This window comes from Amia ocellicauda, unplaced genomic scaffold (genome assembly GCF_036373705.1).
Source record: "Amia ocellicauda isolate fAmiCal2 unplaced genomic scaffold, fAmiCal2.hap1 HAP1_SCAFFOLD_77, whole genome shotgun sequence".
Taxonomy (NCBI): domain Eukaryota; kingdom Metazoa; phylum Chordata; class Actinopteri; order Amiiformes; family Amiidae; genus Amia; species Amia ocellicauda.
The window spans coordinates 270,286-294,749 of record NW_027103004.1 but is presented as its reverse complement, the minus strand read 5'-3'; the positions used below and the strand labels follow the sequence as shown (position 1 = coordinate 294,749).

Sequence of the window (24,464 nt, the reverse complement as noted above, 5' to 3'; positions counted from 1 at the left end):
TTTTACTGGTTTACATTTGTCTCAGAAACCTGTTGAATGATTCTTCTGCTTTCAAAACAAAATGACAACAGGATGAATGCACACACTTGAAAATACAATACATGCAATGTTATGCATCATAGTGATGCAACCTCCTTTCAGTTTCATACTGCATGTCAATTGAAATCCTTACTGAAATGCACACCTTCTCAAGATTGCGCTTGACTGGCGTGTCAGGCTCTCGATTACAGCTGTTTTATCAAGACAATGTGTTCGTTTTGTAAAATATAGTTCCGGTCTGGTGTGGCACCCCAGCTAACGCACAACGTTGCCACAACGTGGCGTGTTAGCAGGGACTGTCTGCGGCGCGCTGGTGTGTCCCGGGCTTTAGAGTAGAGAGACAGTTCAACTGTAAGTATGAACGGCAGAAACGGATATTGCCTTCCCTTTAAGTAGAGCGTCAGGAACAGCCTCCCTGGCTTATGGCCATACTAGCCTGAATACGCCCGATCTCGTCCGATCTCGGAAGCCAAGCAGGCTCGGGCCTGGTCAGTACTTGGATGGGAGACCGCCTGGGAATACCAGGTGCTGTAAGCTTTTGCACACCAGAGGGCGACAAATCACGAGTTTTAACTTTGGATACACGCAATTTCATCATTATTTCAGATTTGACTTCCCCAAATACACAGGCATACAATAGATCTTGTTCTCCAACGTAAACGGTCCCTAGTAACTAGGGTACATTCGTAAATAAATTGAGCATCATGGCTAGAAGTGACTAAATGTTGCCTAATCTTTCTCATCGAGAAATGACACAATTACAGCAACACAAAAAGGAACTCCACCGGACAAAGTTCAGTGCTCACAAGGAGCCTCATTCAACACACACGGTTCCATTCCCATTCATGCAAAGCACGAAAGTGTAAAACTTGGGAACATACTTGAGAGCAAAGATCACATTCAATCTCATTCAAGGCACGGATGTGAATGCAACGGGATGAAATTACTGAAATGATGCCTGCCCTCGAACTGTGATGATGGACTACCCGACTCGCCAATAATATTGGGTTCTGGTGTATTGAAATACAGGAGCTGCTGGATTTGTGTGTTTTCTTACCCCCTCACCATAGTTTGTCAAATGTTTAAACAACTGAACTTATATTCAAGGTTTGTTTCTCTTCATATGTTTTACTGGTTTACATTTGTCTCAGCAACCTGTTGAATGATTCTTCTGCTTTCAAAACAAAATGACAACAGGATGAATGCACACACTTGAAAATACAATACATGCAATGTTATGCATCATAGTGATGCAACCTCCTTTCAGTTTCATACTGCATGTCAATTGAAATCCTTACTGAAATGCACACCTTCTCAAGATTGCGCTTGACTGGCGTGTCAGGCACTCAATTACAGCTGTTTTATCAAGACAATGTGTTCGTTTTGTAATATATAGTTCCGGTCTGGTGTGGCACCCCAGCTAACGCACAACGTTGCCACAATGTTGCCACAACGTGGCGTGTTAGCAGGGACTGTCTGCGGCGCGCTGGTGTGTCCCGGGCTTTAGAGTAGAGAGACAGTTCAACTGTAAGTATGAACGGCAGAAACGGATATTGCCTTCCCTTTAAGTAGAGCGTCAGGGACAGCCTCCCTCGCTTACAGCCATACTAGCCTGAATACGCCCGATCTCGTCCGATCTCGGAAGCCAAGCAGGCTCGGGCCTGGTCAGTACTTGGATGGTAGACCGCCTGGAAATACCAGGTGCTGTAAGCTTTTGCACCTTTTACACACCAGAGGGCGACAAATCACGAGTCTTAACTTTTGATACACACAATTTCATCATTATTTCAGATTTGACTTCCCCAAATACACAGGCATACAATAGATCTTGTTCTCCAACGTAAACGGTCCCTAGTAACTAGGGTACATTCGTAAATAAATTGAGCATCATGGCTAGAAGTGACTAAATGTTGCCTAATCTTTCTCATCGAGAAATGACACAATTACAGCAACACAAAAAGGAACTCCACCGGACAAAGTTCAGTGCTCACAAGGAGCCTCATTCAACACACACGGTTCCATTCCCATTCATGCAAAGCACAAAAGTGTAAAACTTGGGAACATACTTGAGAGCAAAGATCACATTCAATCTCATTCAAGGCACGGATGTGAATGCAACGGGATGAAATTACTGAAATGATGCCTGCCCTCGAACTGTGATGATGGACTACCCGACTCGCCAATAATATTGGGTTCCGGTGTATTGAAATACAGGAGCTGCTGGATTTGTGTGTTTTCTTACCCCCTCACCATAGTTTGTCAATTGTTTAAACAACTGAACTTATATTCAAGGTTTGTTTCTCTTCATATGTTTTACTGGTTTACATTTGTCTCAGCAACCTGTTGAATGATTCTTGTGCTTTCATAACAAAATGACAACAGGATGAATGCACACACTTGAAAATACAATACATGCAATGTTATGCATCATAGTGATGCAACCTCCTTTCAGTTTCATACTGCATGTCAATTGAAATCCTTACTGAAATGCACACCATCTCAAGATTGCGCTTGACTGGCAAGTCAGGCACTCAATTACAGCTGTTTTATCAAGACAATGTGTTCGTTTTGTAAAATATAGTTCCGGTCTGGTGTGGCACCCCAGCTAACGCACAACGTTGCCACAACGTTGCCACAACGTGGCGTGTTAGCAGGGACTGTCTGCAGCGCGCTGGTGTGTCCCGGGCTTTAGAGTAGAGAGACAGTTCAACTGTAAGTATGAACGGCAGAAACGGATATTGCCTTCCCTTTAAGTAGAGCGTCAGGGACAGCCTCCCTGGCTTACGGCCATACTACCCTGAATACGCCCGATCTCGTCCGATCTCGGAAGCCAAGCAGGCTCGGGTCTGGTCAGTACTTGGATGGGAGACCGCCTGGGAATACCAGGTGCTGTAAGCTTCTGCACCTTTTTCACACCAGAGGGCGACAAATCACGAGTTTTAACTTTGGATACACACAATTTCATCATTATTTCAGATTTTACTTCCCCAAATACACAGGCATACAATAGATCTTGTTCTCCAACGTAAACGGTCCCTAGTAACTAGGGTACATTCGTAAATAAATTGAGCATCATGGCTAGAAGTGACTAAATGTTGCCTAATCTTTCTCATCGAGTAATGACACAATTACAGCAACACAAAAAGGAACTCCACCGGACAAAGTTCAGTGCTCACAAGGAGCCTCATTCAACACACACGGTTCCATTCCCATTCATGCAAAGCACGAAAGTGTAAAACTTGGGAACATACTTGAGAGCAAAGATCACATTCAATCTCATTCAAGGCACGGATGTGAATGCAACGGGATGAAATTACTGAAATGATGCCTGCCCTCGAGCTGTGATGATGGACTACCCGACTCGCCAATAATATTGGGTTCTGGTGTATTGAAATACAGGAGCTGCTGGATTTGTGTGTTTTATTACCCCCTCACCATAGTTTGTCAAATGTTTAAACAACTGAACTTATATTCAAGGTTTGTTTCTCTTCATATGTTTTACTGGTTTACATTTGTCTCAGCAACCTGTTGAATGATTCTTCTGCTTTCAAAACAAAATGACAACAGGATGAATGCACACACTTGAAAATACAATACATGCAATGTTATGCATCATAGTGATGCAACCTCCTTTCAGTTTCATACTGCATGTCAATTGAAATCCTTACTGAAATGCACACCTTCTCAAGATTGCGCTTGACTGGCGTGTCAGGCACTCAATTACAGCTGTTTTATCAAGACAATGTGTTTTTTTTTGTAAAATATAGTTCCGGTCTGGTGTGGCACCCCAGCTAACGCACAACGTTGCCACAACATGGCGTGTTAGCAGGGACTGTCTGCGGCGCGCTGCTGTGTCCCGGGCTTTAGAGTAGAGAGACAGTTCAACTGTAAGTATGAACGGCAGAAACGGATATTGCCTTCCCTTTAAGTAGAGCATCAGGGACAGCCTCCCTGGCTTACGGCCATACTAGCCTGAATACGCCCGATCTCGTCCGATCTCGGAAACCAAGCAGGCTCGGGCCTGGTCGGTACTTGGATGGGGGACCGCCTGGGAATACCAGGTGCTGTAAGCTTTTGCACCTTTTACACACCAGAGGGCGACAAATCACGAGTTTTAACTTTGGATACACACAATTTCATCATTATTTCAGATTTTACTTCCCCAAATACACAGGCATACAATAGATCTTGTTCTCCAACGTAAACGGTCCCTAGTAACTAGGGTACATTCGTAAATAAATTGAGCATCATGGCTAGAAGTGACTAAATGTTGCCTAATCTTTCTCATCAAGAAATGACACAATTACAGCAACACAAAAAGGAACTCCACCGGACAAAGTTCAGTGCTCACAAGGAGCCTCATTCAACACACACGGTTCCATTCCCATTCATGCAAAGCACGAAAGTGTAAAACTTGGGAACATACTTGAGAGCAAAGATCACATTCAATCTCATTCAAGGCACGGATGTGAATGCAACGGGATGAAATTACTGAAATGATGCCTGCCCTCGAACTGTGATGATGGACTACCCGACTCACCAATAATATTGGCTTCTGGTGTATTGAAGTACAGGAGCTGCTGGATTTGTGTGTTTTCTTACCCCCTCACCATAGTTTGTCAAATGTTTAAACAACTGAACTTATATTCAAGGTTTGTTTCTCTTCATATGTTTTACTGGTTTACATTTGTCTCAGCAACCTGTTGAATGATTCTTCTGCTTTCAAAACAAAATGACAACAGGATGAATGCACACACTTGAAAATACAATACATGCAATGTTATGCATCATAGTGATGCAACCTCCTTTCAGTTTCATACTGCATGTCAATTGAAATCCTTACTGAAATGTACACCTTCTCAAGATTGCGCTTGACTGGCGTGTCAGGCACTCAATTACAGCTGTTTTATCAAGACAATGTGTTCGTTTTGTAAAATATAGTTCCGGTCTGGTGTGGCACCCCAGCTAACGCACAACGTTGCCACAACGTTGCCACAACGTGGCGTGTTAGCAGGGACTGTCTTTTCTTCGCCGGTGTGTCCCGGACTTTAGAGTAGAGAGACAGTTCAACTGCAAGTATGAGCGGCAGAAACGGATATTGCCTTCCCTTTAAGTAGTGCGTCAGGGACAGCCTCTCTGGCTTACGGCCATACTAGCCTGAATACGCCCGATCTCGTCCGATCTCAGAAGCTAAGCAGGCTCTGGCTTGGTTAGTACTTGGATGGGAGACTGCCTGGGAATACCAGGTGCTGTAAGCTTTTGCATCTTTTACACACCAGAGGGCGACAAATCACGAGTTTTAACTTTGGATACACGCAATTTCATCATTATTTCAGATTTTACTTCCCCAAATACACAGGCATACAATAGATCTTGTTCTCCAACGTAAACGGTCCCTAGTAACTAGCGTACATTCGTAAATAAATTGAGCATCATGGCTAGAAGTGACTAAATGTTGCCTAATCTTTCTCATCAAGAAATGACACAATTACAGCAACACAAAAAGGAACTCCACTGGACAAAGTTCAGTGCTCACAAGGAGCTTCATTCAACACACACGGTTCCATTCCCATTCATGCAAAGCATGAAAGTGTAAAACTTGGAAATATACTTGAGAGTAAAGATCACATTCAATCTCATTCAAGGCACGGATGTGAATGCAACGGGATGAAATTACTGAAATGATGCCTGCCCTCGAACTGTGATGATGGACTGCCCGACTCGCCAATAATATTGGGTTTTGGTGTATTGAAATACAGGAGCTGCTGGATTTGTGTGTTTTCTTACCCCCTCACCATAGTTTGTCAAATGTTTAAACAACTGAACTTATATTCAAGGTTTGTTTCTCTTCATATGTTTTACTGGTTAAATTTGTCTCAGCAACCTGTTGAATGATTCTTCTGCTTTCAAATTAAAATGACAACAGGATGAATGCACACACATGAAAATACAATACATGCAATGTTATGCATCATAGTGATGCAACCTCCTTTCAGTTTCATACTGCATGTCAATTGAAATCCTTACTGAAATGCACACCTTCTCAAGATTGCGCTTGACTGGCGTGTCAGGCACTCAATTACAGCTGTTTTATCAAGACAATGTGTTCGTTTTGTAAAATATAGTTCCGGTCTGGTGTGGCACCCCAGCTAACGCACAACGTTGCCACAACGTTTCGTGTTAGCAGGGACTGTCTACGGCGCGCTGGTGTGTCCCGGACTTTAGAGTAGAGAGACAGTTCAACTGCAAGTATGAGCGGCAGAAACGGATATTGCCTTCCCTTTAAGTAGAGCGTCAGGGACAGCCTCCCTGGCTTACGGCCATACTAGCCTGAATACGCCCGGTCTCGTCCGATCTCGGAAGCTAAGCAGGCTCGGGCCTGGTCAGTACTTGAATGGGAGACCGCCTGGGAATACCAGGTGCTGTAAGCTTTTGCACACCAGAGGGCGACAAATCACGAGTTTTAACTTTGGATACACGCAATTTCATCATTATTTCAGATTTGACTTCCCCAAATACACAGGCATACAATAGATCTTGTTCTCCAACGTAAACGGTCTCTAGTAACTAGGGTACATTCGTAAATAAATTGAGCATCATGGCTAGAAGTGACTAAATGTTGCCTAATCTTTCTCATCGAGAAATGACACAATTACAGCAACACAAAAAGGAACTCCACCGGACAAAGTTCAGTGCTCACAAGGAGCCTCATTCAACACACACGGTTCCATTCCCATTCATGCAAAGCACGAAAGTGTAAAACTTGGGAACATACTTGAGAGCAAAGATCACATTCAATCTCATTCAAGGCACGGATGTGAATGCAACGGGATGAAATTACTGAAATGATGCCTGCCCTCGAACTGTGATGATGGACTACCCGACTCGCCAATAATATTGGCTTCTGGTGTATTGAAATACAGGAGCTGCTGGATTTGTGTCATTTCTTACCCCCTCACCATAGTTTGTCAAATGTTTAAACAACTGAACTTATATTCAAGGTTTGTTTCTCTTCATATGTTTTACTGGTTTACATTTGTCTCAGCAACCTGTTGAATGATTCTTCTGCTTTCAAAACAAAATGACAACAGGATGAATGCACACACTTGAAAATACAATACATGCAATGTTATGCATCATAGTGATGCAACCTCCTTTCAGTTTCATACTGCATGTCAATTGAAATCCTTACTGAAATGCACACCTTCTCAAGATTGCGCTTGAATGGCGTGTCAGGCACTCAATTACAGCTGTTTTATCAAGACAATGTGTTCGTTTTGTAATACATAGGTCTGGTGTGGCACCCCAGCTAACGCACAACGTTGCCACAACGTTTCGTGTTAGCAGGGACTGTCTGCGGCGTGCTGGTGTGTCCCGGACTTTAGAGTAGAGAGACAGTTCAACTGTAAGTATGAGCGGCAGAAACGGATATTGCCTTCCCTTTAAGTAGAGCGTCAGGGACAGCCTCCCTGGCTTACGGCCATACTAGCCTGAATACGCCCGATCTCGTCCGATCTCGGAAACTAAGCAGGCTCGGGCCTGGTCAGTACTTGGATGGGAGACCGCCTGGGAATACCAGGTGCTGTAAGCTTTTGCATCTTTTACACACCAGAGGGCGACAAATCACGAGTTCTAACTTTGGATACACGCAATTTCATCATTATTTCAGATTTGACTTCCCCAAATACACAGGCATACAATAGATCTTGTTCTCCAATGTAAACGGTCCCTAGTAACTAGGGTACATTCGTAAATAAATTGAGCATCATGGCTAGAAGTGACTAAATGTTGCCTAATCTTTCTCATCGAGAAATGACACAATTACAGCAACACAAAAAGGAACTCCACCGGACAAAGTTCAGTGCTCACAAGGAGCCTCATTCAACACACACGGTTCCATTCCCATTCATGCAAAGCACGAAAGTGTAAAACTTGGGAACATACTTGAGAGCAAAGATCACATTCAATCTCATTCAAGGCACGGATGTGAATGCAACGGGATGAAATTACTGAAATGATGCCTGCCCTCGAACTGTGATGATGGACTACCCGACTCGCCAATAATATTGGGTTCTGGTGTATTGAAATACAGGAGCTGCTGGATTTGTGTGTTTTCTTACCCCCTCACCATAGTTTGTCAAATGTTTAAACAACTGAACTTATATTCAAGGTTTGTTTCTCTTCATATGTTTTACTGGTTTACATTTGTCTCAGCAACCTGTTGAATGATTCTTCTGCTTTCAAAACAAAATGACAACAGGATGAATGCACACACTTGTAAAAACAATACATGCAATGTTATGCATCATAGTGATGCAACCTCCTTTCAGTTTCATACTGCATGTCAATTGAAATCCTTACTGAAATGCACACCTTCTCAAGATTGCGCTTGACTGGCGTGTCAGGCACTCAATTACAGCTGTTTTATCAAGACAATGTGTTCGTTTTGTAATATATAGTTCCGGTCTGGTGTGGCACCCCAGCTAACGCACAACGTTGCCACAATGTTGCCACAACGTGGCGTGTTAGCAGGGACTGTCTGCGGCGCGCTGGTGTGTCCCGGGCTTTAGAGTAGAGAGACAGTTCAACTGTAAGTATGAACGGCAGAAACGGATATTGCCTTCCCTTTAAGTAGAGCGTCAGGGACAGCATTCCTAGCTTACGGCCATACTAGCCTGAATACGCCCGATCTCGTCCGATCTCGGAAGCTAAGCAGGCTCGGGCCTGGTCAGTACTTGGATGGGAGACCGCCTGGGAATACCAGGTGCTGTAAGCTTTTGCATCTTTTACACACCAGAGTGCGACATATCACGAGTTTTAACTTTGGATACACGCAATTTCATCATTATTTCAGATTTGACTTCCCCAAATACACAGGCATACAATAGATCTTGTTCTCCAATGTAAACGGTCCCTAGTAACTAGGGTACATTCATAAATAAATTGAGCATCATGGCTAGAAGTGACTAAATGTTGCCTAATCTTTCTCATCGAGAAATGACACAATTACAGCAACACAAAAAGGAACTCCACCGGACAAAGTTCAGTGCTCACAAGGAGCCTCATTCAACACACACGGTTCCATTCCCATTCATGCAAAGCACGAAAGTGTAAAACTTGGGAACATACTTGAGAGCAAAGATCACATTCAATCTCATTCAAGGCACGGATGTGAATGCAACAAGATGAAATTACTGAAATGATGCCTGCCCTCGAACTGTGATGATGGACTACCCGACTCGCCAATAATATTGGGTTCTGGTGTATTGAAATACAGGAGCTGCTGGATTTGTGTGTTTTCTTACCCCCTCACCATAGTTTGTCAAATGTTTAAACAACTGAACTTATATTCAAGGTTTGTTTCTCTTCATATGTTTTACTGGTTTACATTTGTCTCAGCAACCTGTTGAATGATTCTTCTGCTTTCAAAACAAAATGACAACAGGATGAATGCACACACTTGAAAATACAATACATGCAATGTTATGCATCATAGTGATGCAACCTCCTTTCAGTTTCATACTGCATGTCAATTTAAATCCTTACTGAAATGCACACCTTCTCAAGATTGCGCTTGACTGGCGTGTCAGGCACTCAATTACAGCTGTTTTATCAAGACAATGTGTTCGTTTTGTAATATATAGTTCCGGTCTGGTGTGGCACCCCAGCTAACGCACAACGTTGCCACAATGTTGCCACAACGTGGCGTGTTAGCAGGGACTGTCTGCGGCGCGCTGGTGTGTCCCGGGCTTTAGAGTAGAGAGACAGTTCAACTGTAAGTATGAACGGCAGAAACGGATATTGCCTTCCCTTTAAGTAGAGCGTCAGGGACAGCCTCCCTGGCTTACGGCCATACTAGCCTGAATACGCCCGATCTCGTCCGATCTTGGAAGCTAAGCAGGCTTGGGCCTGGTCAGTACTTGGATGGGAGACTGCCTGGAAATACCAGGTGCTGTAAGCTTTTGCATCTTTTACACACCAGAGGGCGACAAATCACGAGTTTTAACTTTGGATACACGCAATTTCATCATTATTTCAGATTTGACTTCCCCAAATACACAGGCATACAATAGATCTTGTTCTCCAACGTAAACGGTCCCTAGTAACTAGGGTACATTCGTAAATAAATTGAGCATCATGGCTAGAAGTGACTAAATGTTGCCTAATCTTTCTCATCGAGAAATGACACAATTACAGCAACACAAAAAGGAACTCCACCGGACAAAGTTCAGTGCTCACAAGGAGCTTCATTCAACACATACGGTTCCATTCCCATTCATGCAAAGCACGAAAGTGTAAAACTTGGGAACATACTTGAGAGCAAAGATCACATTCAATCTCATTCAAGGCACGGATGTGAATGCAACGGGATGAAATTACTGAAATTATGCCTGCCCTCGAACTGTGATGATGGACTACCCGACTCGCCAATAATATTGGGTTCTGGTGTATTGAAGTACAGGAGCTGCTGGATTTGTGTGTTTTCTTACCCCCTCACCATAGTTTGTCAAATGTTTAAACAACTGAACTTATATTCAAGGTTTGTTTCTCTTCATATGTTTTACTGGTTTACATTTGTCTCAGCAACCTGTTGAATGATTCTTCTGCTTTCAAAACAAAATGACAACAGGATGAATGCACACACTTGAAAATACAATACATGCAATGTTATGCATCATAGTGATGCAACCTCCTTTCAGTTTCATACTGCATGTCAATTGAAATCCTTACTGAAATGCACACCTTCTCAAGATTGCGCTTGACTGGCGTGTCAGGCACTCAATTACAGCTGTTTTATCAAGACAATGTGTTCGTTTTGTAATATATAGTTCCGGTCTGGTGTGGCACCCCAGCTAACGCACAACGTTGCCACAACGTTTCGTGTTAGCAGGGACTGTCTGCGGCGCGCTGGTGTGTCCCGGACTTTAGAGTAGAGAGACAGTTCAATTGCAAGTATGAGCGGCAGAAACGGATATTGCCTTCCCTTTAAGTAGAGCGTCAGGGACAGCCTCTCTGGCTTACGGCCATACTAGCCTGAATACGCCCGATCTCATCCGATCTCGGAAGCTAAGCAGGCTCGGGCCTGGTCAGTACTTGGATGTGAGACCGCCTGGGAATACCAGGTGCTGTAAGCTTTTGCATCTTTTACACACCAGAGGGCGACAAATCACGAGTTTTAACTTTGGATACACGCAATTTCATCATTATTTCAGATTTGACTTCCCCAAATACACAGGCATACAATAGATCTTGTTCTCCAACGTAAACGGTCCCTAGTAACTAGTGTACATTCGTAAATAAATTGAGCATCATGGCTAGAAGTGACTAAATGTTGCCTAATCTTTCTCATCGAGAAATGACACAATTACAGCAACACAAAAAGGAACTCCACCGGACAAAGTTCAGTGCTCACAAGGAGCCTCATTCAACACACACGGTTCCATTCCCATTCATGCAAAGCACGAAAGTGTAAAACTTGGGACAATACTTGAGAGCAAAGATCACATTCAATCTCATTCAAGGCACGGATGTGAATGCAACGGGATGAAATTACTGAAATGATGCCTGCCCTCGAACTGTGATGATGGACTACCCGACTCGCCAATAATATTGGGTTCTGGTGTATTGAAATACAGGAGCTGCTGGATTTGTGTGTTTTCTTACCCCCTCACCATAGTTTGTCAAATGTTTAAACAACTGAACTTATATTCAAGGTTTGTTTCTCTTCATATGTTTTACTGGTTTACATTTGTCTCAGCAACCTGTTGAATGATTCTTCTGCTTTCAAAACAAAATGACAACAGGATGAATGCACACACTTGAAAATACAATACATGCAATGTTATGCATCATAGTGATGCAACCTCCTTTCAGTTTCATACTGCATGTCAATTGAAATCCTTACTGAAATGCACACCTTCTCAAGATTGCGCTTGACTGGCGTGTCAGGCACTCAATTACAGCTGTTTTATCAAGACAATGTGTTCGTTTTGTAATATATAGTTCCGGTCTGGTGTGGCACCCCAGCTAACGCACAACGTTGCCACAATGTTGCCACAACGTGGCGTGTTAGCAGGGACTATCTGCGGCGCGCTGCTGTGTCCCGGGCTTTAGAGTAGAGAGACAGTTCAACTGTAAGTATGAACGGCAGAAACGGATATTGCCTTCCCTTTAAGTAGAGCGTCAGGGACAGCCTTTCTGGCTTACGGCCATACTAGCCTGAATACGCCCGATCTCGTCCGATCTCGGAAGCTAAGCAGGCTCGGGCCTGGTCAGTACTTGGATGGGAGACCGCCTGGGAATACCAGGTGCTGTAAGCTTTTGCATCTTTTACACACCAGAGGGCGACAAATCACGAGTTTTAACTTTGGATACACGCAATTTCATCATTATTTCAGATTTGACTTCCCCAAATACACAGGCATACAATAGATCTTGTTCTCCAACGTAAACGGTCCCTAGTAACTAGGGTACATTCATAAATAAATTGAGCATCATGGCTAGAAGTGACTAAATGTTGCCTAATCTTTCTCATCGAGAAATGACACAATTACAGCAACACAAAAAGGAACTCCACCGGACAAAGTTCAGTGCTCACAAGGAGCCTCATTCAACACACACGGTTCCATTCCCATTCATGCAAAGCACGAAAGTGTAAAACTTGGGAACATACTTGAGAGCAAAGATCACATTCAATCTCATTCAAGGCACGGATGTGAATGCAACGGGATGAAATTACTGAAATGATGCCTGCCCTCGAACTGTGATGATGGACTACCCGACTCGCCAATAATATTGGGTTCTGGTGTATTGAAATACAGGAGCTGCTGGATTTGTGTGTTTTCTTACCCCCTCACCATAGTTTGTCAAATGTTTAAACAACTGAACTTATATTCAAGGTTTGTTTCTCTTCATATGTTTTACTGGTTTACATTTGTCTCAGCAACCTCAGCAAAAATGATTCTTCTACTTTCAAAACAAAATGACAACAGGATGAATGCACACACTTGAAAATACAATACATGCAATGTTATGCATCATAGTGATGCAACCTCCTTTCAGTTTCATACTGCATGTCAATTGAAATCCTTACTGAAATGCACACCTTCTCAAGATTGCGCTTGACTGGCGTGTCAGGCACTCAATTACAGCTGTTTTATCAAGACAATGTGTTCGTTTTGTAATATATAGTTCCGGTCTGGTGTGGCACCCCAGCTAACGCACAACGTTGCCACAACGTTTCGTGTTAGCAGGGACTGTCTGCGGCGCGCTGGTGTGTCCCGGACTTTAGAGTAGAGAGACAGTTCAACTGCAAGTATGAGCGGCAGAAACGGATATTGCCTTCCCTTTAAGTAGAGCGTCAGGGACAGCCTCCCTGGCTTACGGCCATACTAGCCTGAATACGCCCGATCTCGTCCGATCTCGGAAGCTAAGCAGGCTCGGGCCTGGTCAGTACTTGGATGGGAGACCGCCTGGGAATACCAGGTGCTGTAAGCTTTTGCATCTTTTACACACCAGAGGGCGACAAATCACGAGTTTTAACTTTGGATACACGCAATTTCATCATTATTTCAGATTTGACTTCCCCAAATACACAGGCATACAATAGATCTTGTTCTCCAACGTAAACGGTCCCTAGTAACTAGGGTACATTCGTAAATAAATTGAGCATCATGGCTAGAAGTGACTAAATGTTGCCTAATCTTTCTCATCGAGAAATTACACAATTACAGCAACACAAAAAGGAACTCCACCGGACAAAGTTCAGTGCTCACAAGGAGCCTCATTCAACACACACGGTTCCATTCCCATTCATGCAAAGCACGAAAGTGTAAAACTTGGGAACATACTTGAGAGCAAAGATCACATTCAATCTCATTCAAGGCACGGATGTGAATGCAACGGGATGAAATTACTGAAATGATGCCTGCCCTCGAACTGTGATGATGGACTACCCGACTCGCCAATAATATTGGGTTCTGGTGTATTGAAATACAGGAGCTGCTGGATTTGTGTGTTTTCTTACCCCCTCACCATAGTTTGTCAAATGTTTAAACAACTGAACTTATATTCAAGGTTTGTTTCTCTTCATATGTTTTACTGGTTTACATTTGTCTCAGCAACCTGTTGAATGATTCTTCTGCTTTCAAAACAAAATGACAACAGGATGAATGCACACACTTGAAAATACAATACATGCAATGTTATGCATCATAGTGATGCAACCTCCTTTCAGTTTCATACTGCATGTCAATTGAAATCCTTACTGAAATGCACACCTTCTCAAGATTGCGCTTGACTGGCGTGTCAGGCACTCAATTACAGCTGTTTTATCAAGACAATGTGTTCGTTTTGTAATATATAGTTCCGGTCTGGTGTGGCACCCCAGCTAACGTACAACGTTGCCACAACGTTTCGTGTTAGCAGGGACTGTCTGCGGCGCGCTGGTGTGTCCCGGACTTTAGAGTAGAGAGACAGTTCAACTGCAAGTATGAGCGGCAGAAACGGATATTGCCTTCCCTTTAAGTAGAGCGTCAGGGACAGCCTCCCTGGCTTACGGCCATACTAGCCTGAATACGCCCGATCTCGTCCGATCTCGGAAGCTAAGCAGGCTCGGGCCTGGTCAGTACTTGGATGGGAGACCACCTGGGAAAACCAGGTGCTGTAAGCTTTTGCATCTTTTACACACCAGAGGGCGACAAATCACGAGTTTTAACTTTGGATACACGCAATTTCATCATTATTTCAGATTTGACTTCCCCAAATACACAGGCATACAATAGATCTTGTTCTCCAACGTAAACGGTCCCTAGTAACTAGGGTACATTCGTAAATAAATTGAGCATCATGGCTAGAAGTGACTAAATGTTGCCTAATCTTTCTCATCGAGAAATGACACAATTACAGCAACACAAAAAGGAACTCCACCGGACAGAGTTCAGTGCTCACAAGGAGCCTCATTCAACACACACGGTTCCATTCCCATTCATGCAAAGCACGAAAGTGTAAAACTTGGGAACATACTTGAGAGCAAAGATCACATTCAATCTCATTCAAGGCACGGATGTGAATGCAACGGGATGAAATTACTGAAATGATGCCTGCCCTCGAACTGTGATGATGGACTACCCGACTCGCCAATAATATTGGGTTCTGGTGTATTGAAATACAGGAGCTGCTGGATTTGTGTGTTTTCTTACCCCCTCACCATAGTTTGTCAAATGTTTAAACAACTGAACTTATATTCAAGGTTTGTTTCTCTTCATATGTTTTACTGGTTTACATTTGTCTCAGCAACCTGTTGAATGATTCTTCTGCTTTCAAAACAAAATGACAACAGGATGAATGCACACACTTGAAAATACAATACATGCAATGTAATGCATCATAGTGATGCAACCTCCTTTCAGTTTCATACTGCATGTCAATTGAAATCCTTACTGAAATGCACACCTTCTCAAGATTGCGCTTGACTGGCGTGTCAGGCACTCAATTACAGCTGTTTTATCAAGAGAATGTGTTCGTTTTGTAATATATAGTTCCGGTCTGGTGTGGCACCCCAGCTAACGCACAACGTTGCCACAATGTTGCCACAACGTGGCGTGTTATCAGGGACTGTCTGCGGCGCGCTGGTGTGTCCCGGGCTTTAGAGTAGAGAGACAGTTCAACTGTAAGTATGAACGGCAGAAACGGATATTGCCTTCCCTTTAAGTAGAGCGTCAGGGACAGCCTCCCTGGCTTACGGCCATACTAGCCTGAATACGCCCGATCTCGTCCGATCTCGGAAGCTAAGCAGGCTCGGGCCTGGTCAGTACTTGGATGGGAGACCGCCTGGGAATACCAGGTGCTGTAAGCTTTTGCATCTTTTACACACCAGAGGGCGACAAATCACGAGTTTTAACTTTGGATACACGCAATTTCATCATTATTTCAGATTTGACTTCCCCAAATACACAGGCATACAATAGATCTTGTTCTCCAACGTAAACGGTCCCTAGTAACTAGGGTACATTCATAAATAAATTGAGCATCATGGCTAGAAGTGACTAAATGTTGCCTAATCTTTCTCATCGAGAAATGACACAATTACAGCAACACAAAAAGGAACTCCACCGGACAAAGTTCAGTGCTCACAAGGAGCCTCATTCAACACACACGGTTCCATTCCCATTCATGCAAAGCACGAAAGTGTAAAACTTGGGAACATACTTGAGAGCAAAGATCACATTCAATCTCATTCAAGGCACGGATGTGAATGCAACGGGATGAAATTACTGAAATGATGCCTGCCCTCGAACTGTGATGATGGACTACCCGACTCGCCAATAATATTGGGTTCTGGTGTATTGAAATACAGGAGCTGCTGGATTTGTGTGTTTTCTTACCCCCTCACCATAGTTTGTCAAATGTTTAAACAACTGAACTTATATTCAAGGTTTGTTTCTCTTCATATGTTTTACTGGTTTACATTTGTCTCAGCAACCTCAGCAAAAATGATTCTTCTACTTTCAAAACAAAATGACAACAGGATGAATGCACACACTTGAAAATACAATACATGCAATGTTATGCATCATAGTGATGCAACCTCCTTTCAGTTTCATACTGCATGTCAATTGAAATCCTTACTGAAATGCACACCTTCTCAAGATTGCGCTTGACTGGCGTGTCAGGCACTCAATTACAGCTGTTTTATCAAGACAATGTGTTCGTTTTGTAATATATAGTTCCGGTCTGGTGTGGCACCCCAGCTAACGCACAACGTTGCCACAACGTTTCGTGTTAGCAGGGACTGTCTGCGGCGCGCTGGTGTGTCCCGGACTTTAGAGTAGAGAGACAGTTCAACTGCAAGTATGAGCGGCAGAAACGGATATTGCCTTCCCTTTAAGTAGAGCGTCAGGGACAGCCTCCCTGGCTTACGGCCATACTAGCCTGAATACGCCCGATCTCGTCCGATCTCGGAAGCTAAGCAGGCTCGGGCCTGGTCAGTACTTGGATGGGAGACCGCCTGGGAATACCAGGTGCTGTAAGCTTTTGCATCTTTTACACACCAGAGGGCGACAAATCACGAGTTTTAACTTTGGATACTCGCAATTTCATCATTATTTCAGATTTGACTTCCCCAAATACACAGGCATACAATAGATCTTGTTCTCCAACGTAAACGGTCCCTAGTAACTAGGGTACATTCGTAAATAAATTGAGCATCATGGCTAGAAGTGACTAAATGTTGCCTAATCTTTCTCATCGAGAAATTACACAATTACAGCAACACAAAAAGGAACTCCACCGGACAAAGTTCAGTGCTCACAAGGAGCCTCATTCAACACACACGGTTCCATTCCCATTCATGCAAAGCACGAAAGTGTAAAACTTGGGAACATACTTGAGAGCAAAGATCACATTCAATCTCATTCAAGGCACGGATGTGAATGCAACGGGATGAAATTACTGAAATGATGCCTGCCCTCGAACTGTGATGATGGACTACCCGACTCGCCAATAATATTGGCTTCTGGTGTATTGAAATACAGGAGCTGCTGGATTTGTGTCATTTCTTACCCCCTCACCATAGTTTGTCAAATGTTTAAACAACTGAACTTATATTCAAGGTTTGTTTCTCTTCATATGTTTTACTGGTTTACATTTGTCTCAGCAACCTGTTGAATGATTCTTCTGCTTTCAAAACAAAATGACAACAGGATGAATGCACACACTTGAAAATACAATACATGCAATGTTATGCATCATAGTGATGCAACCTCCTTTCAGTTTCATACTGCATGTCAATTGAAATCCTTACTGAAATGCACACCTTCTCAAGATTGCGCTTGACTGGCGTGTCAGGCACTCAATTACAGCTGTTTTATCAAGACAATGTGTTCGTTTTGTAAAATATAGTTCCGGTCTGGTGTGGCACCCCAGCTAACGCACAACGTTGCCACAATGTTGCCACAACGTGGCGTGTTAGCAGGGACTGTCTGCGGCGCGCTGGTGTGTCCCGGGCTTTAGAGTAGAGAGACAGTTCAACTGTAAGTATGAACGGCAGAAACGGATATTGCCTTCCCTTTAAGTAGAGCGTCAGGGACAGCCTCCCTGGCTTACGGCCATACTAGCCTGAATACGCCCGATCTCGTCCGATCTCGGAAGCCAAGCAGGCTCGGGCCTGGTCAGTACTTGGATGGGAGACCGCCTGGGAATACCAGGTGCTGTAAGCTTTTGCATCTTTTACACACCAGAGGGCGACAAATCACGAGTTTTAACTTTGGATACACGCAATTTCATCATTATTTCAGATTTGACTTCCCCAAATACACAGGCATACAATAGATCTTGTTCTCCAACGTAAACGGTCCCTAGTAACTAGGGTACATTCGTAAATAAATTGAGCATCATGGCTAGAAGTGACTAAATGTTGCCTAATCTTTCTCATCGAGAAATGACACAATTACAGCAACACAAAAAGGAACTCCACCGGACAAAGTTCAGTGCTCACAAGGAGCCTCATTCAACACACACGGTTCCATTCCCATTCATGCAAAGCACGAAAGTGTAAAACTTGGGAACATACTTGAGAGCAAAGATCACATTCAATCTCATTCAAGGCACGGATGTGAATGCAACGGGATGAAATTACTGAAATGATGCCTGCCCTCGAACTGTGATGATGGACTACCCGACTCGCCAATAATATTGGGTTCTGGTGTATTGAAATACAGGAGCTGCTGGATTTGTGTGTTTTCTTACCCCCTCACCATAGTTTGTCAAATGTTTAAACAACTGAACTTATATTCAAGGTTTGTTTCTCTTCATATGTTTTACTGGTTTACATTTGTCTCAGCAACCTGTTGAATGATTCTTCTGCTTTCAAAACAAAATGACAACAGGATGAATGCACACACTTGAAAATACAATACATGCAATGTTATGCATCATAGTGATGCAACCTCCTTTCAGTTTCATACTGCATGTCAATTGAAATCCTTACTGAAATGCACACCTTCTCAAGATTGCGCTTGAATGGCGTGTCAGGCACTCAATTACAGCTGTTTTATCAAGACAATGTGTTCGTTTTGTAATACATAGGTCTGGTGTGGCACCCCAGCTAACGCACAACGTTGCCACAACGTTTCGTGTTAGCAGGGACTGTCTGCGGCGTGCTGGTGTGTCCCGGACTTTAGAGTAGAGAGACAGTTCAACTGTAAGTATGAGCGGCAGAAACGGATATTGCCTTCCCTTTAAGTAGAGCGTCAGGGACAGCCTCCCTGGCTTACGGCCATACTAGCCTGAATACGCCCGATCTCGTCCGATCTCGGAAACTAAGCAGGCTCGGGCCTGGTCAGTACTTGGATGGGAGACCGCCTGGGAATACCAGGTGCTGTAAGCTTTTGCATCTTTTACACACCAGAGGGCGACAAATCACGAGTTTTAACTTTGGATACACGCAATTTCATCATTATTTCAGATTTGACTTCCCCAAATACACAGGCATACAATAGATCTTGTTCTCCAATGTAAACGGTCCCTAGTAACTAGGGTACATTCGTAAATAAATTGAGCATCATGGCTAGAAGTGACTAAATGTTGCCTAATCTTTCTCATCGAGAAATGACACAATTACAGCAACACAAAAAGGAACTCCACCGGACAAAGTTCAGTGCTCACAAGGAGCCTCATTCAACACACACGGTTCCATTCCCATTCATGCAAAGCACGAAAGTGTAAAACTTGGGAACATACTTGAGAGCAAAGATCACATTCAATCTCATTCAAGGCACGGATGTGAATGCAACGGGATGAAATTACTGAAATGATGCCTGCCCTCGAACTGTGATGATGGACTACCCGACTCGCCAATAATATTGGGTTCTGGTGTATTGAAATACAGGAGCTGCTGGATTTGTGTGTTTTCTTACCCCCTCACCATAGTTTGTCAAATGTTTAAACAACTGAACTTATATTCAAGGTTTGTTTCTCTTCATATGTTTTACTGGTTTACATTTGTCTCAGCAACCTGTTGAATGATTCTTCTGCTTTCAAAACAAAATGACAACAGGATGAATGCACACACTTGTAAAAACAATACATGCAATGTTATGCATCATAGTGATGCAACCTCCTTTCAGTTTCATACTGCATGTCAATTGAAATCCTTACTGAAATGCACACCTTCTCAAGATTGCGCTTGACTGGCGTGTCAGGCACTCAATTACAGCTGTTTTATCAAGACAATGTGTTCGTTTTGTAATATATAGTTCCGGTCTGGTGTGGCACCCCAGCTAACGCACAACGTTGCCACAATGTTGCCACAACGTGGCGTGTTAGCAGGGACTGTCTGCGGCGCGCTGGTGTGTCCCGGGCTTTAGAGTAGAGAGACAGTTCAACTGTAAGTATGAACGGCAGAAACGGATATTGCCTTCCCTTTAAGTAGAGCGTCAGGGACAGCATTCCTAGCTTACGGCCATACTAGCCTGAATACGCCCGATCTCGTCCGATCTCGGAAGCTAAGCAGGCTCGGGCCTGGTCAGTACTTGGATGGGAGACCGCCTGGGAATACCAGGTGCTGTAAGCTTTTGCATCTTTTACACACCAGAGGGCGACATATCACGAGTTTTAACTTTGGATACACGCAATTTCATCATTATTTCAGATTTGACTTCCCCAAATACACAGGCATACAATAGATCTTGTTCTCCAATGTAAACGGTCCCTAGTAACTAGGGTACATTCATAAATAAATTGAGCATCATGGCTAGAAGTGACTAAATGTTGCCTAATCTTTCTCATCGAGAAATGACAGAATTACAGCAACACAAAAAGGAACTCCACCGGACAAAGTTCAGTGCTCACAAGGAGCCTCATTCAACACACACGGTTCCATTCCCATTCATGCAAAGCACGAAAGTGTAAAACTTGGGAACATACTTGAGAGCAAAGATCACATTCAATCTCATTCAAGGCACGGATGTGAATGCAACAAGATGAAATTACTGAAATGATGCCTGCCCTCGAACTGTGATGATGGACTACCCGACTCGCCAATAATATTGGGTTCTGGTGTATTGAAATACAGGAGCTGCTGGATTTGTGTGTTTTCTTACCCCCTCACCATAGTTTGTCAAATGTTTAAACAACTGAACTTATATTCAAGGTTTGTTTCTCTTCATATGTTTTACTGGTTTACATTTGTCTCAGCAACCTGTTGAATGATTCTTCTGCTTTCAAAACAAAATGACAACAGGATGAATGCACACACTTGAAAATACAATACATGCAATGTTATGCATCATAGTGATGCAACCTCCTTTCAGTTTCATACTGCATGTCAATTTAAATCCTTACTGAAATGCACACCTTCTCAAGATTGCGCTTGACTGGCGTGTCAGGCACTCAATTACAGCTGTTTTATCAAGACAATGTGTTCGTTTTGTAATATATAGTTCCGGTCTGGTGTGGCACCCCAGCTAACGCACAACGTTGCCACAATGTTGCCACAACGTGGCGTGTTAGCAGGGACTGTCTGCGGCGCGCTGGTGTGTCCCGGGCTTTAGAGTAGAGAGACAGTTCAACTGTAAGTATGAACGGCAGAAACGGATATTGCCTTCCCTTTAAGTAGAGCGTCAGGGACAGCCTCCCTGGCTTACGGCCATACTAGCCTGAATACGCCCGATCTCGTCCGATCTCGGAAGCTAAGCAGGCTTGGGCCTGGTCAGTACTTGGATGGGAGACTGCCTGGAAATACCAGGTGCTGTAAGCTTTTGCATCTTTTACACACCAGAGGGCGACAAATCACGAGTTTTAACTTTGGATACACGCAATTTCATCATTATTTCAGATTTGACTTCCCCAAATACACAGGCATACAATAGATCTTGTTCTCCAACGTAAACGGTCCCTAGTAACTAGGGTACATTCGTAAATAAATTGAGCATCATGGCTAGAAGTGACTAAATGTTGCCTAATCTTTCTCATCGAGAAATGACACAATTACAGCAACACAAAAAGGAACTCCACCGGACAAAGTTCAGTGCTCACAAGGAGCTTCATTCAACACATACGGTTCCATTCCCATTCATGCAAAGCACGAAAGTGTAAAACTTGGGAACATACTTGAGAGCAAAGATCACATTCAATCTCATTCAAGGCACGGATGTGAATGCAACGGGATGAAATTACTGAAATTATGCCTGCCCTCGAACTGTGATGATGGACTACCCGACTCGCCAATAATATTGGGTTCTGGTGTATTGAAGTACAGGAGCTGCTGGATTTGTGTGTTTTCTTACCCCCTCACCATAGTTTGTCAAATGTTTAAACAACTGAACTTATATTCAAGGTTTGTTTCTCTTCATATGTTTTACTGGTTTACATTTGTCTCAGCAACCTGTTGAATGATTCTTCTGCTTTCAAAACAAAATGACAACAGGATGAATGCACACACTTGAAAATACAATACATGCAATGTTATGCATCATAGTGATGCAACCTCCTTTCAGTTTCATACTGCATGTCAATTGAAATCCTTACTGAAATGCACACCTTCTCAAGATTGCGCTTGACTGGCGTGTCAGGCACTCAATTACAGCTGTTTTATCAAGACAATGTGTTCGTTTTGTAATATATAGTTCCGGTCTGGTGTGGCACCCCAGCTAACGCACAACGTTGCCACAACGTTTCGTGTTAGCAGGGACTGTCTGCGGCGCGCTGGTGTGTCCCGGACTTTAGAGTAGAGAGACAGTTCAATTGCAAGTATGAGCGGCAGAAACGGATATTGCCTTCCCTTTAAGTAGAGCGTCAGGGACAGCCTCTCTGGCTTACGGCCATACTAGCCTGAATACGCCCGATCTCATCCGATCTCGGAAGCTAAGCAGGCTCGGGCCTGGTCAGTACTTGGATGGGAGACCGCCTGGGAATACCAGGTGCTGTAAGCTTTTGCATCTTTTACACACCAGAGGGCGACAAATCACGAGTTTTAACTTTGGATACACGCAATTTCATCATTATTTCAGATTTGACTTCCCCAAATACACAGGCATACAATAGATCTTGTTCTCCAACGTAAACGGTCCCTAGTAACTAGTGTACATTCGTAAATAAATTGAGCATCATGGCTAGAAGTGACTAAATGTTGCCTAATCTTTCTCATCGAGAAATGACACAATTACAGCAACACAAAAAGGAACTCCACCGGACAAAGTTCAGTGCTCACAAGGAGCCTCATTCAACACACACGGTTCCATTCCCATTCATGCAAAGCACGAAAGTGTAAAACTTGGGACAATACTTGAGAGCAAAGATCACATTCAATCTCATTCAAGGCACGGATGTGAATGCAACGGGATGAAATTACTGAAATGATGCCTGCCCTCGAACTGTGATGATGGACTACCCGACTCGCCAATAATATTGGGTTCTGGTGTATTGAAATACAGGAGCTGCTGGATTTGTGTGTTTTCTTACCCCCTCACCATAGTTTGTCAAATGTTTAAACAACTGAACTTATATTCAAGGTTTGTTTCTCTTCATATGTTTTACTGGTTTACATTTGTCTCAGCAACCTGTTGAATGATTCTTCTGCTTTCAAAACAAAATGACAACAGGATGAATGCACACACTTGAAAATACAATACATGCAATGTTATGCATCATAGTGATGCAACCTCCTTTCAGTTTCATACTGCATGTCAATTGAAATCCTTACTGAAATGCACACCTTCTCAAGATTGCGCTTGACTGGCGTGTCAGGCACTCAATTACAGCTGTTTTATCAAGACAATGTGTTCGTTTTGTAATATATAGTTCCGGTCTGGTGTGGCACCCCAGCTAACGCACAACGTTGCCACAATGTTGCCACAACGTGGCGTGTTAGCAGGGACTATCTGCGGCGCGCTGCTGTGTCCCGGGCTTTAGAGTAGAGAGACAGTTCAACTGTAAGTATGAACGGCAGAAACGGATATTGCCTTCCCTTTAAGTAGAGCGTCAGGGACAGCCTTTCTGGCTTACGGCCATACTAGCCTGAATACGCCCGATCTCGTCCGATCTCGGAAGCTAAGCAGGCTCGGGCCTGGTCAGTACTTGGATAGGAGACCGCCTGGGAATACCAGGTGCTGTAAGCTTTTGCATCTTTTACACACCAGAGGGCGACAAATCACGAGTTTTAACTTTGGATACACGCAATTTCATCATTATTTCAGATTTGACTTCCACAAATACACAGGCATACAATAGATCTTGTTCTCCAACGTAAACGGTCCCTAGTAACTAGGGTACATTCATAAATAAATTGAGCATCATGGCTAGAAGTGACTAAATGTTGCCTAATCTTTCTCATCGAGAAATGACACAATTACAGCAACACAAAAAGGAACTCCACCGGACAAAGTTCAGTGCTCACAAGGAGCCTCATTCAACACACACGGTTCCAT

General features: G+C 43.4%; 21 non-coding genes across 21 annotated transcripts; all 21 read left to right on the top strand.

Moving 5' to 3' along the window:
• Nucleotides 1-457: 457 nt before the first annotated feature.
• LOC136743180 (5S ribosomal RNA) lies at nucleotides 458-576 on the top strand. Its single transcript, XR_010815289.1, has one exon. It is a non-coding gene; the product is annotated as a 5S ribosomal RNA (ribosomal RNA).
• Nucleotides 577-1,633: 1,057 nt separating this feature from the next.
• LOC136743284 (5S ribosomal RNA) lies at nucleotides 1,634-1,752 on the top strand. Its single transcript, XR_010815390.1, has one exon. It is a non-coding gene; the product is annotated as a 5S ribosomal RNA (ribosomal RNA).
• A 1,066-nt stretch (nucleotides 1,753-2,818) lies between these two features.
• LOC136743304 (5S ribosomal RNA) lies at nucleotides 2,819-2,937 on the top strand. The gene has a single exon (XR_010815407.1). It is a non-coding gene; the product is annotated as a 5S ribosomal RNA (ribosomal RNA).
• A 1,056-nt stretch (nucleotides 2,938-3,993) lies between these two features.
• Nucleotides 3,994-4,112, top strand: LOC136743291 (5S ribosomal RNA). Its single transcript, XR_010815396.1, has one exon. It is a non-coding gene; the product is annotated as a 5S ribosomal RNA (ribosomal RNA).
• A 1,066-nt stretch (nucleotides 4,113-5,178) lies between these two features.
• On the top strand, nucleotides 5,179-5,297 carry LOC136743290 (5S ribosomal RNA). The gene has a single exon (XR_010815395.1). It is a non-coding gene; the product is annotated as a 5S ribosomal RNA (ribosomal RNA).
• Nucleotides 5,298-6,351: 1,054 nt separating this feature from the next.
• On the top strand, nucleotides 6,352-6,470 carry LOC136743198 (5S ribosomal RNA). The gene has a single exon (XR_010815306.1). It is a non-coding gene; the product is annotated as a 5S ribosomal RNA (ribosomal RNA).
• A 1,041-nt stretch (nucleotides 6,471-7,511) lies between these two features.
• Nucleotides 7,512-7,630, top strand: LOC136743192 (5S ribosomal RNA). Its single transcript, XR_010815301.1, has one exon. It is a non-coding gene; the product is annotated as a 5S ribosomal RNA (ribosomal RNA).
• A 1,066-nt stretch (nucleotides 7,631-8,696) lies between these two features.
• On the top strand, nucleotides 8,697-8,815 carry LOC136743017 (5S ribosomal RNA). Its single transcript, XR_010815136.1, has one exon. It is a non-coding gene; the product is annotated as a 5S ribosomal RNA (ribosomal RNA).
• Nucleotides 8,816-9,881: 1,066 nt separating this feature from the next.
• LOC136743281 (5S ribosomal RNA) lies at nucleotides 9,882-10,000 on the top strand. The gene has a single exon (XR_010815387.1). It is a non-coding gene; the product is annotated as a 5S ribosomal RNA (ribosomal RNA).
• A 1,055-nt stretch (nucleotides 10,001-11,055) lies between these two features.
• Nucleotides 11,056-11,174, top strand: LOC136743202 (5S ribosomal RNA). Its single transcript, XR_010815310.1, has one exon. It is a non-coding gene; the product is annotated as a 5S ribosomal RNA (ribosomal RNA).
• A 1,066-nt stretch (nucleotides 11,175-12,240) lies between these two features.
• Nucleotides 12,241-12,359, top strand: LOC136743016 (5S ribosomal RNA). Its single transcript, XR_010815135.1, has one exon. It is a non-coding gene; the product is annotated as a 5S ribosomal RNA (ribosomal RNA).
• Nucleotides 12,360-13,417: 1,058 nt separating this feature from the next.
• LOC136743015 (5S ribosomal RNA) lies at nucleotides 13,418-13,536 on the top strand. Its single transcript, XR_010815134.1, has one exon. It is a non-coding gene; the product is annotated as a 5S ribosomal RNA (ribosomal RNA).
• Nucleotides 13,537-14,591: 1,055 nt separating this feature from the next.
• LOC136743063 (5S ribosomal RNA) lies at nucleotides 14,592-14,710 on the top strand. Its single transcript, XR_010815179.1, has one exon. It is a non-coding gene; the product is annotated as a 5S ribosomal RNA (ribosomal RNA).
• Nucleotides 14,711-15,776: 1,066 nt separating this feature from the next.
• On the top strand, nucleotides 15,777-15,895 carry LOC136743014 (5S ribosomal RNA). The gene has a single exon (XR_010815133.1). It is a non-coding gene; the product is annotated as a 5S ribosomal RNA (ribosomal RNA).
• A 1,058-nt stretch (nucleotides 15,896-16,953) lies between these two features.
• Nucleotides 16,954-17,072, top strand: LOC136743013 (5S ribosomal RNA). The gene has a single exon (XR_010815132.1). It is a non-coding gene; the product is annotated as a 5S ribosomal RNA (ribosomal RNA).
• Nucleotides 17,073-18,138: 1,066 nt separating this feature from the next.
• Nucleotides 18,139-18,257, top strand: LOC136743105 (5S ribosomal RNA). Its single transcript, XR_010815219.1, has one exon. It is a non-coding gene; the product is annotated as a 5S ribosomal RNA (ribosomal RNA).
• Nucleotides 18,258-19,307: 1,050 nt separating this feature from the next.
• Nucleotides 19,308-19,426, top strand: LOC136743191 (5S ribosomal RNA). The gene has a single exon (XR_010815300.1). It is a non-coding gene; the product is annotated as a 5S ribosomal RNA (ribosomal RNA).
• Nucleotides 19,427-20,492: 1,066 nt separating this feature from the next.
• On the top strand, nucleotides 20,493-20,611 carry LOC136743011 (5S ribosomal RNA). Its single transcript, XR_010815130.1, has one exon. It is a non-coding gene; the product is annotated as a 5S ribosomal RNA (ribosomal RNA).
• A 1,066-nt stretch (nucleotides 20,612-21,677) lies between these two features.
• Nucleotides 21,678-21,796, top strand: LOC136743237 (5S ribosomal RNA). Its single transcript, XR_010815343.1, has one exon. It is a non-coding gene; the product is annotated as a 5S ribosomal RNA (ribosomal RNA).
• Nucleotides 21,797-22,851: 1,055 nt separating this feature from the next.
• LOC136742979 (5S ribosomal RNA) lies at nucleotides 22,852-22,970 on the top strand. Its single transcript, XR_010815098.1, has one exon. It is a non-coding gene; the product is annotated as a 5S ribosomal RNA (ribosomal RNA).
• A 1,066-nt stretch (nucleotides 22,971-24,036) lies between these two features.
• Nucleotides 24,037-24,155, top strand: LOC136743182 (5S ribosomal RNA). Its single transcript, XR_010815291.1, has one exon. It is a non-coding gene; the product is annotated as a 5S ribosomal RNA (ribosomal RNA).
• Nucleotides 24,156-24,464: the final 309 nt, after the last annotated feature.